Raw genomic sequence first — 18,141 nt, 5'->3', positions numbered from 1 at the left:
ATATGGTGGAAGGTAAGTGTCTATTAATACATTCTATAATTTTTCCTCTCTAGAGGAAGGTTGTTTTTTTTTTCTTCAGAATTTAATGCATCTGATTGTTAAAAATTTGTTTCTGGAAGGAAGATACTTTTTAAAATTTCATTGACTTCAATTCACCTAATACATATTTCACAACCGTACTGAGTGCTGTGTTAGATACCAGGAATACCAAAAGCAGGGTTCTGATCTCTGAGAGTTCATAGCATGATACACACAAACCTGTAATCTGGAATGTCAAAGGAAAGAATGAATGACCATTACCCTAGGGTGGGACTGAATCAGTTTCGTACAGGTATTTATCCTTCAGCTGAAACTTGGGGGTGAGGATTTTATCAGACTGCAGTACAATTTCAGTTAAATTTTATGCCAAAATCCATATGTACAAAGAAATAGATTTCAAATGCATATTGAGCTTATCACTAAGGGTAGGACATAGGATAAGTGGTAAATATAACTAGAGCTTACGGTCAGTTTGCCTTTGAACTTCTTATCTTGTGAAGTTTGAATATCATCTCATGCAGGGATGAAGGGAAATGTTTGAGGGATATAAGGCACATCTGTGTTTTAGAAGCATAACTTCTAAAAGTGATACTATGAAGAATGGAATAGGCAGGTAATTTAATAAGTGTGGGCTTTTTTTGGGATTAATCCTAGTACTATCACCTGCACAGGATGACATGAGAAGATAGTAGTGGAAATGAGGGGGAAATGATCTGAATGATATTACAGGAGAGTTGACAGACTGATGATAACAGGAACTAATCTGATAGGAACTTATTTTTGGAATTTGTGCACCTGGTAATGAGCTTTATTAGATGAGCTAGTGTCTTTGGGAGTCAACAGTCTAGTGCATTCTCAGAAATAAGAAGAAAAGGGGACCCTTTTCTTCTACATCAGCATTTAAACTTTAAATTGATAAGTACCTATCAGTGATAGATCCACAGTGATTGCTTATAACTGCATAACATGACATCATCTAGAACAGTGCAGCAGTGGGTATTTAAGCAAGGAGAAAGTGTCTGCTTAGTTTTTGACCCACTTCTACCTAGAAGTCAAGTAGTGAAGATCAGGAGAGAGCTTTATCAGTTACAAAGTCTGTGTTAACTTTTGAGGGAGAATATGATTTATCTGGCAAGTCAACAAAGATATTAATGGAGGGTCTTGAAGGGAGAGAGGAACTGATTAGCTCCATTGGCTCTGCAGCAGGCATCATAGCAGATAAAGAGTGGACACATCTCTCCTCCTGTTCTGTGCATTTTGCTTAGAGTGATTACTCCCTGCTTTTGGTATTCCTGGTATCTAACACAGCACTCAGTACGGTTGTGAAATATGTATTAGGTGAATTGAAGTCAATGAAATTTTAAAAAGTATCTTCCTTCCTTCCTTGTTTTTGTTTTTGTAGCTAAATCTGGGAGTTGAAGGAGTGTTGTTTGTTCAGAGTGTGAAAGTTGGTGATCAAAGATAAGTGACAGGGAGTGGTTGAAGGTTCTGTAGAGCCACCTCTGTCTCTGACACTGACCATAGTAGGTGTCTGTCTATGAGTTTCACTTGTAAGGTCTTACTATTTATGTTGAGTGTCTAATTCTATGTGTAAATCCTGAGGTGATATATATTTTTTGACTTTTAAAATTTCCAAAATGTTTGCATCCCTTTGCTTATAAGACTAAGTCATTTTTTATCAGAAGTGGAACCAACCCTGTTGACATCTTTTTGACCTGTGCTGGGTGAATGCTAAAGGTTTTTTTGAGAAGAACAGAGTATCCAATATTATAGAGGCCGTCTGTGCATATACTCAGATGTACAGATTAATGGCCACAGTCCTGATGTAGTGTTCTGGAAACAGTGTAGTCTACTCAAGGGGAGTTTGTTAGGTCACCAGAGCCTGGAGCTTGAAGCACAGCTTTAGTATATGGCATGCTTCTGTTGTTTATAACTTTCTGTAATGTGTGATAACAAAGAGCAGTGTGTGGTAACAAAGAACACTCTGTTACCACGAGTTATTTTAACCACCAGCCTTCGCTGCTCAGCCTCCCCACCCTTCTTCCTCACAGCTCTGTTTCTGACTCCATGTCTCCATCACCCACTTCCACCTCCTCCCCAGCTGCTTCTCCTTGCCTCCTTGCGGGAAGTCCTTCCTGATGGCTGTTTTCCTACCGCCACTGCAGACCTGCTGAAGGCTTTAGCTTGATAGCATCCGAACTTAAGACATTATCTTCCTCTCTGCTTGCATGTATATTTCAACTAAGGTTTTTCAAATTTAAACAACCCCAAGATAAGGTTATTCCATGAGATTCCCGTAGCTTAAGCATTATTCTCTTTCTCTCTCTCTTTGTGCATATGTACATATGAGAGAAGGATATTGAGAGATTGCATGTTTATTATAAAGAAGGATAAATTAGAGGTTCTGAGGTGTTCATAGTCATATTCTCTCTTTTCAGAGAACTCCTTACTGTCTCTTAATGCTACCAAGCCAAAAACACAAGAATAAACTTTATAAACCAGAAGTGTAAAAGTCTCTGTTTTTAATTGTTAAAAATCTCATCTCAGGTTCTGGTATTCAATCAAGTTCCTAGAGATTTCCTTGTCACATAGAGAAAGATCTGAAATCAGATGCAGCCTCGATAGAAATGATGATGAATCCTGGGCCCTCCCTTGTGGCGCAGCGGGTTAAAGCACAGCGCTAAGAAGCTAAAGCCACTTCTGCATGAGTTCGATTCCTGCCTGCTCCGGAGGTGACCACATGGCATGGCAGACCTCTCTTGACCCGCCCGCTGCTCCCCTTAGCAGTGTACTTCCTCGATCTGCCTGTTCTGTTCCCCACTCTGTCTCTGGTGGAGCCTCTTGCCGCCCCTGAGCCTCTGGCCTGTACCCCAGTTCTGTATGTACAAATAATAAATCTTTAAAAAAAAAAAGAAATGATGATGAATCCTAGTGACAGAGGTGCCTTGATTTTCAGAGATAGTTTCTCTCTATATTGCCCTTTACTTTGGCATGAGTAGCAAATAAAATTAGAAATTGTTGTAAATAAATGGTATATGAGGCAAATGTGTATGGTAAGGTTTACTGGTTATATTGTATATATTTCAGGGTAGAGAGTAACTTTTATAACTCTTTTCTTGGCTGTTTGGGGGCTTGGGCTTATGGAACATATCTGGAATGTTTATTGTTTTTAACACTTTTACTCTTAAACCTTGTGGTGTGTATCTTCAGTGGTATAAGTCATACTGACAAAGAAGATATTTTAAAATTATGAACGTTTCAAGTAAAAATGTTTGGGGATTGGTCATGTGGTCTTTGAAAAGTCAATTAAGATTCCCATTTCTCAATTTCTTTACTTGTAAATGAAGGAGTTGAGCCATAAACTCTAGTATCTTGTCTGTTTCAAATATCCAGTAAGCATAGGCCAAATTCAGAACTGGGAACTATAATCCCATCTGTCTAGTAGCAGCTATCAATGCCTGCAGGATTGTGATAAAGATTATAGACTGGCAATCTCAGTTGGAAAGAGAGGGCTGTTGCTTAGTATTAGATACCTTGATGCATCAGTAAGGTGTGATGTCATGTTTTATGCTTTTTTTTTTAAAGATTTATTTATTTATGCATACAGAGCTGAGGTACAGGCCAGAGGTGCAGGGGCAGTGAGAGGATTCACCAGAGACAGAGTGGGGAGCAGAACAGGCCAACTGGTGAAGTACACTGCTGAGGGCAGCAGCAGGCTGGAGATGTCTGCCGAACCATGTGGATCACCTCTGGGGCAGAGATTGAACTCATGCTGAAGTGGCTTTAGCACCTTTGTGCTGTGTTTACCTGCTGTCCCACCAGGGAGGGCCCTGTTTATGTTTTGACATGTCTTCCTTAACCCTTCTTAGATGGACCACAGAACAATCATGTTTTCATTTTACACAGACAAGATACACACACACACATGCACTCACACCCTCCTTAAATCAAATCAGTGATGAAATCACATGCATGTTTTTCTCAGATGATTTAGCTTAATTAAATAAATTTATGTCTCCTGATTAATTCACATGTCTTAAAGCTGAAGGAAGTGGAGAAAAGGGTATGTGGATGACTCACCATATCATTTAAAAATATCATCATTTTAAACCCAGCTCTTCTAAGAACTTGGTCACTTGTAGAGGACAAGGTACTGCATCATAAGCAGTTACTTCCTAATGCAGTAATAAACTCTGTCTTATGTGTGTTTTAGAAGTGAATACTAATATCTTTTTATAATTGCTTTAGGATCTATGAAAAAATTATGTTTTCAAAACATCCAAGTGAAGAGTGGAGAACTACAAAACAACATTCTTAGAATGCTAGATGGGGATGGGTGATGTTAATCAGATTTTAAGGTTCATCTTGACCTGCTGTCTCTCGGGACATTGATCAAAGTTTCATGAATCCTTCTGATCCGGAGTTATTCATTAGAGTTCTCAGCACCTAATTATGGACTGTCAGAAGATTTTGGGTTTGTGTAATATATGAGTAGTCTGCTTGCAGCTTGCTGAGGTGTTAGCTTAAAAACCTCATAAGATAGGTTATTTTTCTTTTCCCTCAAGACCCGAGCAAACTGGCTTATACCTTCCCCACCTCATCTCAAATGAAGATGAAAAGTTTAGGACGTATATTTCTTTAACAGTTATTTTCAAGAGGAAGAAACACACCTTCTCATTTTATTTCCCTTTCCCTTTGTTCTCTCCTCTTTTGAATTGGAAGCGTAACAAATTTTGTTTTATGCCGGAATCTTGATACAAACGTGTAAGGTTTTCTCCTACCACACATGGCTATATGCAATGAGATGTTAGTAAATTGGTGCTGATAAGCAGTGCCACATTTAAATTGCTGCCGGCATGATACTCTTACTCAGGGATGCAATTATTTCCCTTGGTTTTGACAAGATGTCAACTGTGATATGCACGGAGCACAAACATATCCTAAGACACTATAGTATATTAGAAATTTTTCCACAGGAAAACTCAAGTATGTGTCTAGAGCTTCCATTCTGATTCTGTCTTTGGAATTTTGTTTATATTTAGATTATTATCTGATTATGGACATGAAGTGGCATTTAAGAAGCATGAATCATTCCATTTAGTAATCATAATTAACAGATTTCTAGGAATATTTTTGCCTTCATTTTCAAGCTTGAGAGTATAAAGAAATAGAGAAGAATTCATTATTAGTCATTGTATTGATAATTGTGGTGGAGTTACTTGGTTATAATAGTTTCAAGAAGGAAGTGACTAATTTACTATAGAATTGTATTGCACACCAACTGTTTGAAGCCCACTGTTGAGGATATATAGATGCATCAGATATAGTTTGCCAATGGGAAGTTTATAGTCTAGCTGAGGAAGTATATTAATAGTCAGCATAGTCTAGTTGCTGTACGAGGCCCCCAAATCTTAAGGCATATATTATGAATTATTATTCCAAAGTTTATTTCCAACTAGTTGACTAGTTGGAGGCTTTCCATATGTTCATTGAGGGACCTATTTCTCCTTGAGGTCTACAGTATTCTTTCCATGTAGTCAGATGAGCAAAAGAAATAAAGAATTACACAGGGAAGGTCTGAAATGGATCATTCCCTTTGACTAGAACTCAGCAAATGATGAAATGTCAGTAGAAGGGAATCTGGGAACTATAGTCTGATCTACTAAAGAGATTTAGAGATCAGAGGGGAAAGGATCAGAACTTAATGTTTGGCCTTCATTGACTGTGAAGCTTGATGTGTAACCAAGAGCAGCTATAGGATCTGTGGTGACGAGTTAGCTTTGAAACAGACCCTTTGCCCTCACAACCCCCTGTCAAGAGGGAAGTCTAAAAAAATGCCCGGTACACTGGAAACTCTTCCTATGAAAATCTGGTCACCTTGTGGAACTGTATGTTTGAAAGGAATATGAATGACAAGCAGAGCAGGTCATATGGTATTTTTGTCCGTCTTGTGCTATCTGTCCCCTTGCTTTGTCTCTCCCAGCCTTGGTAACTGTAATCTAGGTTTTTTAAAAAGATGTATTTATTTATGCATACAGAACTGGGGAACAGGCTAGAGGTACAGGTGCATTGAGAGGATTCACCAGAGACTGATGGTAGAGCAGAACAGTAAGATCTACCAAGTGCACTGCTGAGGGGAGCAGCAAGATCAGGAGAGGTCTGCTGTACCAAGTGGATCACCTTCAGGGCGAGGGATCAAACTACCACTGATGTGACTATGGCTCACTTGCAGTGTTCCACTTTAATCTGTTGTGCCATCAAGGAGTTCCCAAGTATTTGGAATATAGTTCTAGTGCCCTTGACTTTCCCCACTGGCCACTCTATGGAGCGTCAGGTTCCATCCAGTATAAGATGTTTAGCTCAGGACTAGGATTAGAATCTGAAATTAGAGGGACGCCAGAAACTCAGTGATCAAGATAAACAATATTTTAATGTAATATCTGAAATAATACTTATTCAAAAAATTCTGTGATGAACAAATTTTCAAAATTTAGAGTTTCTAGCACAATAGCTGAGATCTGGTAGATGCTCAGGGAAATTGTTATGAATGCAAGAATGCTGAAAAAATAGATGGTCAAACAAAAAGCTGAGGCATCTTGGAATTAGAAGCAATGATGACTTTTTAAATCATAGCACACTGTCTTTAGCTGCATCATAAGGCTAGAGGGGTTCAGTTTTCTCTGACTTTCAAGTAGGCAGGTTCCAGCAGAAACACATTAATAATAGCATATTCCAAAAGGATTCTTGTTTGTAACCTTTTGATTATGTCTACTTTCTGTCATTAAATAGGAGAATATTCATAGTATCCTCTCTTTTTTAAAACAAATACTTATCAAGTATCTGCCTTTCCCCCCTTTTTCTAAACTCTTTTTAGAGGTCATTATTTATGGTTGCTTATCAACAGCTGTGATTCTTTGAATATCTCTTGTAAGTGGGTGCTTTTACTGATCACAAGAAATTTTTGTGGTAGTGGATTATTATTTTATTTTTATTTTTGTTTAATTCATTCTTCTAAGGTGGAAATGGAGGCTTATTTTCATTCAGAGTGGTAAAGCCAGGAGTTTAATCTAGTTTCTCTGACTCCATTATCTATGCCCTTTCTAGCAACAAGCATATAATTGGGGTATTTCCCTGGTTGGGACTTGCACTGTATCCTAAAGGCAGAGGAATAGTGTGTCATTTGAACCTACCTGATCACTACTGATTTAGGAATGAGAAAATTACATCCCTTCAGAGGAATAAAATTCTTTGGGAATGGGTGGCCTCCTTTTTTTTTTGCTTTTTTTAACTACACTTTGCAGATACTGCAGGAGCTTAGGAAAGCCGCATTGAGGAAAGCCGATTGAGGAGGCATCCAGGCAGCATACTTTCCATTCTGATTTTGAGAACATGAAGAAAAAATCATTTTTTTGAAGATTTACTTTTTTTATGCATACAAGAATTGGGGTGCAGGCCAGAGGTTTGGGGGGTAGTGAGAGGATTCACCAGAGACACAGTGGATCTACTGAAGTACATTGCTGAGGGGGAAGTGGGCGAGAGAGGATAGGTTTGCTGTGCCAAGTGGGTCAACTCCCTGGCTGGGGATAAACCTCATACCTCAGTGGCTGGCAATAAATAGCATGATAGTAGTGAAGTTTCAACCCCTGCACCAACAGAGAGGCAAAGAAAAAATAATTGCAAAGTTATAAATGGTCACTTACATAAAATTTGAATATTTGGAATTTGTTCCAAAAGCAATATTGTCCTGTTTTAGGGGACCAAAGAAGGTAGACATATGCTGAAACAAAACTGTAGTAGAACATGGGTGCAGGGAAGCCATTTTTATATGAAATGCCTTGTGTACATTAAACAGCTTTTCTGAAGTGTTTTAGTTAAAAACAAAAACCAAAACAAAACAAAAAAACTTGATTCAGATAAACAACTTCCTAAAGAAAGAGGGTCACATTTTCAGCAAATGGCCTACAATAATTTTTAAGACAAGGAAGCTGAATAGTTTGCTGGGACATGCGATGGGGGCATTTTAAAGCACAGAGTTCTCATATACAGGGCTTCCCATGCTCTTCCTGAGCTTGTATATAGCTAGTTACATATTTACTGGATCTACTGAATGAGAGTATTCTGGAATCAAGATAGCACATTTTTCAAGTCTTATTAGAAACTTTCAAAAACAAGGGGGATTAATGAAAAATGTTTCCCTGTCCTCAATAATAGAAATGTAAGCACTTAATATGATTTCTTCACTGTATTAGTTAGGTTTGGCTACAAGGCTCTCTTGTTTTCCTTTTGGCCTGTAGATTGGACAACTAGGTGAATACTAGGTACCCTATGGCCAGGGTCTTCTTTTTTGCTTGAACTAATATTGGCATCACATAGATCTCCAGAGATCCCTGGGGCCAAGCAAGAATTACATATTTAAAGAGTCATACAAGTTAGAAGGGAACTCAAGTTTGGCATATCTGTGGTTGCCACACTTAGCTCTACTGAACCTAAGAGTTCCACAGCAGTGTAGGGACTCAGCAGAAGCTGCTGGTGGAGTGAGGCCTCGTAAGTAGAGCTAGAATGCCCCATAAGTCCATTTTAAGCAAAGTACATATGCTTATAAGCTTTACATACAGAGTTTGGCATAAGATAATATTTGCAAAAAGGGTTGTACTGATAAAAATAGTTTTCAGGCTACAGAGCTAGTGTAAATTACAGTCCAGAGATTTCCTTTATTATATTTTATATTAGAAACAATTCCTTTTCATTTTATCCAATTGCAATGAATGGGAACTATATCAATTAGGATCCAATGAAAAGACAGAGTTACACCAGTTATTTTAAGAGAGAATTCAACATTAAAGTGCAGTAGACTAGGTAATGGAAAAAGTAAAGAAGGGGAGGACACAACTGTAGGAAGTAGCTGTCACCCTTTGAAACAGAAAGTTGAGAAAACATCAGAAAGGTGCCATTGAGTGGGGATCAAATCAGTGAAGAGGAAACTGCAGATGAGCCTGGTTCTGGGAGTATTGGAATCAGGTGCTGGTACTATGTATGATGAAGGACTCTGCCTGGGGTGGTGCTCACAAGAGTACTGAAGAGCATGAAAGGTACCAGCCTTTTCTTTTTCAGGTTTTTCTAGCACTTCCTTTTGATAGAGGCTAATAAAGAGCCCCTGGAACTGCCTGACAAAAGAGAAATGTGGTTCACATTCCCAGCCCTAGTATCACAAAGTATAGGATAAAAGGGTGATTCCAAAGTTGAGATGCAATAAATAGCTGAATACCCAACACAGGAACTTACCTTTCCCCAAAATTCCCTGGTATATTGTTGAAACAGGTTTAAATGCAAAACAGAGAAACAAACAAGAAAACATAAACCCTTTCCTTTTTGAAAGGAATTTACCTTTCCTTCCTAAATTCTCTATTCTCTAGGGCAGACACACTCAGTCCCTTTAGTCTGCCTCAAGGACATGTTGTATAGGCATTTGGGTGTCATCCTTCCAGTGTGTCAGTATTTCTTTTAAATACAGTTTTTCACTTGTCAATATGGAAAATTTTAAAGATTTATATACCTTTTTTTCTCAGTTCTAGGAATTTATTCTATGGATTTTTCATGGTCTGCATAGAAATCAATAAGGGTATTAATTTCAAAGTTGTTGTTTTTTTTAAATTTGGAAAAATGGTAAGTGTTCAAGAATTGAGAATCAGGTACACTAAGCAAGTTTTGTTTTTTTTTTAAGATTTGTTTATTTATGCATACAAAACTGGGGTACAGGTCAGAGGTGCAGGGGCGATGACAAGATTCACCAGAGACAGAGTGGGGAGCAGAACAGGCAGATTGACAATGTACACTGCTGTGGGAAACAGCGGGCGAGATAAGAGAGATCTGCTGCGCCATGTGGGTCACCTCCGTGGCCAAGGATTGAACTTGCACTGAGAGAGCTGCAGCTAGCTTGCAGTGCTACATCCTGATCCGTTGACCACCAGGGAGGGCCCACCAAGTAGGTATTATGAATGATAGTGAAGAAGAAAATTTAACAGTGTTATGTGGAAAGTGGGGAAACAAAACAAAGGAACTGACAAAAGTAAACCAAAACAAACCTTGGAAATATACTGCAGAATTGAGGCCACTAGAGGGAGTAGGAAGGGTGAGGTGGGAAGAGGGACCCAGCAGCCTATGGCAAAGGACATGGACACCTTGATAGTGGGTGTGGTGTGGTGACATACATCTGAGGTGTGACCCTGTTCCCCTAAATAATATATACTTTATAAATCAATGTTACCACAATAAAAGCTCAATTAATAATTACAAAAAACAGTTTGATTAAGTAGTCACATAGCTTTAGATAAAAGTAGATTGTAAGTATGTATAAAATGACACAGTCAGAATCACTGTATTTTTATACATACACCAAATTTAAAAACAAAAACAAGATTGGTAAGACATGTATTAAACATTCAACATGTGGTTGGTAGTTATTTTGAAATAGAGGTATAATGGAAAGTAAAAATTTTCTTTTGTTTATTTGTGTGTCAACATATTTTAAATATAATTACTTTGGTAGAACTAAATTTGGTGCTCAGAGTGAGCATAACATCATAGATATCATTTGACTAATGTATGTGTAATGGAATTACAGTTTGCCTTCTCTTGAAAAATATAGCTGTATCAAAACACACTAAAATAGCAGTGTTTTCTTCCTTTTTCCTTCCTCATCTTGAAAATATGCGACTTTGTTGCACCACGGTAAGCTTGTAATCATTTCAATTCACCATTTTCTACACAGAGATCATAGTTCTCATGGACTAGATAGAACAATTTAAGCAAGCTTTCCCCTCTTCTGCAGATTAAATATACTTTAAATCAACCTTATTGGGCTTTAATATAGATTTAATAGAACATGCATATTTTAAATATAAAGTTTCATGAAATTTGGCTAATGTGTACACTTGTGAAACTACCACTTCAGCCATATATAGAGAGTATTTCATCACCCTGCAAAGCACACTTGTGCTGCATTCTGCCAATCTCTTTGTCAGTTCAGGCTGAAGTAATTATTTTTGCTTTCTGTTCCTAGATTTAGAGATGGCTTTTAAAGAATTTCACATAAATGGAATCACACATTTGTAACAACCTTCTTTTGCATAGTATAATGTTCTATAGATTCTTTTGTTGTTGCCTCATTAAGTAGCTCTTCCCTTTTATTGATGATTAGTATTCCATTTGTGTGATGATTCTATAGTTTGTGTAGTCATAGACAAACTGATGGGAGCTTCAGTTGTTTCCAGCTTGGGGCTATTATGAAAAAAGCTTCTGTGAACATCACTAAACATATTTTAAAATCTATACCTAGGACTACATATTAATCCCAAATAAATATCTTACATTCAGTTTATTTCCTTCATAGCAGCACATCTCACCCTTAAAAAAATCATTTATATCATCTAATGCATTAGTCATCCTTCTCATAATGTGCCAACTACTTATTTGATGAATACGCCTTTTGTGAAAATCACATCAGTGTAAAGATTGTTGGTGCAGAGTTAGAAAACTATATGCCACATCCCTTTCCCTCCAACTTTTTGACTTGAGCAGGTCTCTTAAAGAAGATAGCATGTTTCTATATCTATAAAATTAAAAATTCAGTAAATGATACTTTTAGTTTGACTTTGGCTCAGAATTCTGTGATTTGGTGAAAATGTCTGATGACCAAACAGAGATTTACCAAGAACATGGTAGCTTTGTTGGTGATACAATTGGCTGAGGCCAGGTGAATGAAATGTAACTGTCAGTGATTTAAATCAATGCCATCTAAAGAGAGGTCTTAGGTGAATATCTGCTTTGTGGCTGCATATTGTATTTCCTAGTCAACTTTGCCAATATTGTTATGTACTAAGAGTCTACCAACCTTTTAAGTTTGGGATTGGGGTATAAGTTCCTTTCATGAGTGAATCTCAAAATGAGTGCATTAGAATGACCTAGATGCTTATTCAAAATTCTTCGGGCTCTCATTCAAGATCACTTATGTCTGAGACATGTAGGATGTGATGATTATTGAGATTAACGAATTCCTTCAGTCATTTGAGTGTAAGCTAAGGTTTGAGAACCACTGTTTTAAATATCCTGTGCAGTCATCATCACTTAAAATGCTTCAGTCAATGATGAACTGCATCATCATGGTGGTCCCAAAAAACAATGGCATATAGGTTACATATGTAGTAGGCTTATACTATCTCTAGTGTAATTACACTCTGATGTTTGCACAGTGAAAGTATATTCTGAGGGCACATTTCTCTGAATATACCCTTAACAATGAATATACATAACTTAGCTAGTTGACTGTTACCTATCAGTGCTCTTATGTAGGTCCACCTATAGTAGTCATTCTTTTAAATCTTTGCAGACAGATGCATCTCTGTAGGTTGGTGGGTATTAGAGAAACAGATGTTCAACCTGTAGGTATTGCAGAGTCGTAAAGCTAGTTTCCAATTTAAGATGGGTAGCCATTTGAAAAAATAGAGAGATACTTAAGGGACTAATATTTTGAAAAATAAAAACATTAAACTAAAAAAAAAATCATAGATACGACCCTCCCTGGTGGCACAGTGGGTTAAAGCATTGCACTAAGAAGCTTACGCCACTTCCGCATGAGTTTGATACCTGCCTGACCCAGAGGAGGGAGATCCACATGGCGTGGTAGACCTCTCCTGCCCCACCCGCTGCTCCCCTCAGCAGTATACTTCACTGATCTGCCTGTTCTGCTCCCCACTCTGTCCCTGGTGAATCCTCTCACCCTCCACATCTCTGGCCTGTACCCCAGTTCTGTATAAATAAATAAATAAATCTTTTTAAAAAGTCATAGATAAACAGCATGATCTATGACTAAAGCATATGACTATTTATTTTTTATTTCTTTTTAAATATTTTTACTTATTTATGCATACAGAACTGGGGTACAGGCCAGAGGTGCAGGGGCAGTGAGAAGATTCACCATAGTCAGAGTGGGGCTCACAATAGGCAGATCGACGAAGTATGCTGCTGAGGGGAGCAGTGGACAAGACAGGAGAAGTTGGCTGTGTTATGTGGATCACCTCCGGTGCCAGGGTTTAAATTTGCACTGAAGCGGCTGTGACCAGCTTGCAGTGCTGAGTCCTAACCTGTTGCACTACCAGGAAGGGCCCTTACATATGATTTTACTGCTAATTTGGGGTTTCAGTTCTATTTGGGTTTATGTATGAACTATAAAATGATAAGTGTGGCTTTGTTAGGATGCGCATGTATATCACTAGATTCTCCTTTTTCTCATTCTATTTTCATAGAAGAAAGAAACTAAATAATCACAACTGTAGTGCAACAATATAACAAAGAAGCACAATTTTGTCTAGAAAGCCAATTCTCTGTTGTGTGTAGAAACCTCTGTAATAAACAGGATGTCATAAAAAGAAGTTCATGCTTGGCTAGACTTTTCAGTACACTATAAAGAGGGAAAATGTCATATTTTATTTACAGTGAATGCATTTCATACCTAAGAACTAAATCTTGATAGCTCAGTAATGACTATTTAACATGTCCCTGAAAGTATTATAGGAAAATCTCCCCCATTGCCTGAGAATTAACCCATGACTGCCAAATAGCAATTGATGAACTGAAAATGTTCTGGCTCTGTTGTTCTAGAAAAGACATGAAACTGTACCCATTCACCACATAGAACCATTGAACATGGGTCTTTGTGCTCGTGGAAACTAGAAGTTCCGTACCTTAGCCCTTTTTACAAGGGTTTCCATTCAAACCCTACAGTGGCTATAAATAACACAGAGGGTTCATTTTGAGATGACTTGAGTTGTGAGCCCATGTTCTGAAAATGGTGAAGCCTAATAATATTACCAAAATGAACTCTAGGAGAGAAGGTAAGTATCTTAAGAGCAGTTCACAGAAGAGAAAACTAGAGGTTCAAAAGTGGAGAAGCAAAAAAAAAACAAATGATGAGAGATCTCTTTCATGATTTTTGAAGCCATCACTACCCAACTTTACCTGACTTTCTCTAGCATCTGAGACAATGGAATGACCTAATAAGTCATTGATAAATTGAGTTCCATCCTTTATAATGCAGAGAAGTTTGTCTTTATTCTCTGGCTAAGAGGATATTATCAAGGGCAAGCAAATGCTACCTATTGCATTTTTTTTCCACCTTGGGTATGTTTCTTTCTTTTTTTTTTAAAGATCTATTTATTTATGTATACAGAACTGGGGTACAGGCCGTAGGTGAAGGGGCGGGAAGCAGAACAGGCAGATTAACAAAGTACACTGCTTAGGGGAGCAGAGGGCAAGTCAGGAGATGTCTGCCACGTCATGTGGATCACCTCCGAGGCGGACGGGGATCGAACTCATGCTAAAGTGACTTTAGCTTCTTAGTGCTGTGCTTTAACCCACTGAGACATCAGGGAAGGTCATGGGTTTGTTTCTTAATGTTGTGATGTTTGCTCTTGACTTGTGATGGATAATTTCATATGGATTTTATAAAACTCTCAGGGTGTTTTTTTAAATTATGTATGGTTTTACATAAGCTGGTTCTTTGAAAAATAACAGACAAATTTCTAGCTTTTAGGCTCACAAAGGATAAAAGGGGGGAAACTCAAATAAATAGACTAAAAAAACAGAAGTTACAAAAGAGACATTTTAGAAATTCAGAGGATCCTGAGTTATTATGAACATTTGTATACTAGTAAGTGGAATAAACCAGAAGATACAGACAAATTCTTAGAAATATGTAGCTATCCTGGACTGAATCTAGTAGAAAACCTGAACAGGTCAATTATAAGCAATGAAATTGAAATATCAATCAAAAAGAATGTATAAGAAAGGAAATAATAAAAATAAAAGCAGAAATAAATGAAATATAAATTTAAAACAATCCAAAATATCACCAAAGCTAAAAGTTGGTTCTTTGAAAAAAATAAACAAAATAGGCAAACCTCTAGCCAAGCTCACAAAGAAAAAAATGGGAGAAAACACAAATGAATAGCATCATAAATGAAAGAGGAGAAATTTCAATAGTCACTAACAAAATCAAAAGAGTAATCAGAGATTATTATGAACTGTTATATACAAACAAGTTCAGCAATCTAGAAGAGATGGACAAATTCCTAGAACTCTACAATCATCCAAAGCTAGATAAAGAGGTAATAGAACACCTGAACAGAACAGTTACAAGCAGTGAAGTTGAAACAATAATCAAAACCCTCCCCCAAAACAAAAGCCCAGGACCAGATGATTTCACAAATTAATTCTAACAAATGTTTAGAAACAAACTAGTACCTATGGTACACAAACTTTTTCAAAAAATTGAGAAGGAAGACAAACTACAAAATGTGTTCTATTAAGTCAACTTTATTATCAAACCAAACAAGGGCAACACACAAAAAACAAAACTACAGGCCAATCTCTCTAATGAACACTGATGCAAAAATCTTCAACAAAATCTTACCCAACAGAATCCAACAATGCATCAAAAGATAATACACCATGACCAAGTGGGATTTATTCCAGGGACATAAGGATGGTTCAACGTTTGAAAATCAATTAATGTAATCCAGCACATAAACAAAAAGAAAAATAAAAGCCATATGATCATATCAATAGATGCCGAGAAAGCATTTAACAAAGTTCAACATTTGTTTATTATGAAGGCCCTTGAAATCCTCAAGATGGAAGGAACATACCTTAACATAATAAGAGCCATATAACAAACCCACAGCCTATATAATCTTCAATGGCAAAAAGCTGAAAGTCTTTCCCTTTAGATCTGGAACAAGATGTCCACTCTCACCATTGCTTTTCAATATAATACTGAAAGTCCTAGTAAGAGCAAAATGACAAGAGAATGACATACATGGGTTCCAATTATGGAAAGAAGAAGTAAAACTAACACTATTTGCAAATGATGTGATAATATACAGAGTATTTCCTAGAAACTCAACAGAAAAAATGAATCAAAATTATAGGCCAGTGTAGTAAAGTAGCATGATACAATATTAACACACAAAAATCAGAGGCCTTTCTTATGTAAATAATCTATCTGAAGAATAAAAAATTAAGAAAACCATCATTTTGAAACCAAAAAATCAGTAGTTGGGAATATATCTAACAAAAGAGATGAAGGACCTTTAGAAAGAAAACTGTAAGACACTGCTAAAATAAATAGAAGACACAAAAAAGTGGAAAGACATACCCTACTCATGGATTGGAAGAATTAACTTTATTAAAATGGCTGTTCTACTGACAGCAATTTACAAATTCAGTGCTATTCCAATAAAAATTTCCATGGCATTCTTCAAAGAAATAGAACAAATATTGATGAAATTCATATAAAACCACAAAAAACTCATATAGCCAAAGCTCTCCTGACTAAAAAAAAGGGGGAATGGAGGTATCAAACTCCTGATTTCAAACTATACACCAAAGCCATAATAATTTTTAAAGTATGCTAGTGCACCAAAACAGACACAGACGAATGGACTCAAATAGAAAACCAGAAATAAACCCACATATTTATGGATAACTAGTCTTTGACAGTGGAACAAGGACAGTTTGTGCAATAAATGTCATGAAAACTGCACTGCTACTTGCAAAAGAATGAATCTATACTACTACCTCACACCAAATACAAAATCAACTCAAAATGGATAAAAGACCTAAATGTAAGATCTGAAACCATAAAATATATAGAAGTAAATATAGGCAAAACACTGCATAACATATGTCTCAGTAACAAATTTAAAGACACATCCCCTACAGCAAAGAAAGGGAAGGAAAAGATAAACAACTGGGATTACATCAAATGAAAAAGATTCTGTACAGCAAAAGACACTAACGAAAACAAAGAGACACCCTATTGGAAAATTTTTTTGCACACAATAAAACTGATAAGGGACTGATCACAAAAATCTACAAAGAGCTAAAAAATCTCAACAATAACTAACAGTCCAGTCAAAAATGGTCAGAAGAGCTAAAAAGACCCTTTCCCCAAGAGGAAATGCAAATGACCAACAGGTATATGAAAAAATTTTCATATATAATATGAAAATCAGGAAATAATCCTATAATCAGGAAAATGCAATAGAATACTATTCTATTCAGCTATGGAAAAAAATGAAAAATGCAATAGAATACTAATACTATTCAGCTATGGAAAAAAATGAAATCTTGTTTTTAACAACATGAAAGGAGCTGGAGGAGAGAATGCTGAGCAAAAAAAGTCTAGAGGAAAGACAAATACTGGAATACAAAGTGTTAACTCATGGAACACAAAGAAACAAAACAAAGGAACAAAGACAAATCAAAACAAGCTCTTGAAATCTTATTGCAAAACTGAGTGTAGTAGAAAGGAAAAAGGAGGAATGGGAGAAAAATTGGGAGGGCCCCAATGGATTATATGGAGTATTTGGGACTTTGGTATTGGGCCTATGCAATAATATACATTGTAGATATGTGAATCAACAGCCTTGATAAATATATAGTGTTTTAGCCAACATTACTTCAATAAACACGATTTTAAAATAAAACAGTACATTTTTATTCAAAATATTTATGTATTGAGAAAGTGCTTTCAGATTACTACCCTGGGAACCCTCCCTGGTGGCCCTCCCTGGTGACACAACAGGTTAAAGCGCAGCACTGAGTTGCTGGCTGTAGTCACTTCAGTGCGAGCTCGAACCCTGGCTCTGGAGGTGACCCACATAGTGCAGTGGACCTCTCCTGTCTTTTTTTTTTTTTTTTTAAAGATTTATTTCTTTATGCTTACAGAACTGGGGTACAGGCCAGAGGTGCAGGGGTGGTAAGAGCATTTACCAGAGGCAGAGTGGGGAGCAGAACAGGCAGATCGATGAAGTACACTACTGAAGGGAGCAGTGAGCGAGACAGGAGATGTCTGCTGCACCATGTGGATCACCTTTTGGGCTAGGATGGAACTTGCACCGAAGCAGCTGCAGTCAGCTTGCAATGCTATGTCCTAACGCATTGGCCCACCAGGGATGGTCCAGATCTCTCCTGTCCTGCCTGCAACTCCCCTCAGCAATGTCCTTCGTTGATCTACCTGCTCTCATCCACTCTGTCTTAGGTGAA

General features: G+C 37.2%; 1 protein-coding gene across 1 annotated transcript in view; it reads left to right on the top strand.

The window, feature by feature from the left end:
• The window catches only part of GLIS3 (GLIS family zinc finger 3), a 453,341-nt gene that overhangs the window by 191,041 nt on the left and 244,159 nt on the right, over positions 1-18,141 (top strand). The gene's annotated exons all lie outside the window — the stretch shown is intronic.

This window comes from Condylura cristata, unplaced genomic scaffold (assembly GCF_000260355.1).
Source record: "Condylura cristata isolate star-nosed mole 26May11 unplaced genomic scaffold, ConCri1.0 scaffold00006, whole genome shotgun sequence".
Classification (NCBI taxonomy): Eukaryota; Metazoa; Chordata; class Mammalia; order Eulipotyphla; family Talpidae; genus Condylura; species Condylura cristata.
The sequence above is the reverse complement of the archived record's forward strand: the minus strand, read 5'-3'. Positions and strand labels throughout refer to the sequence as shown.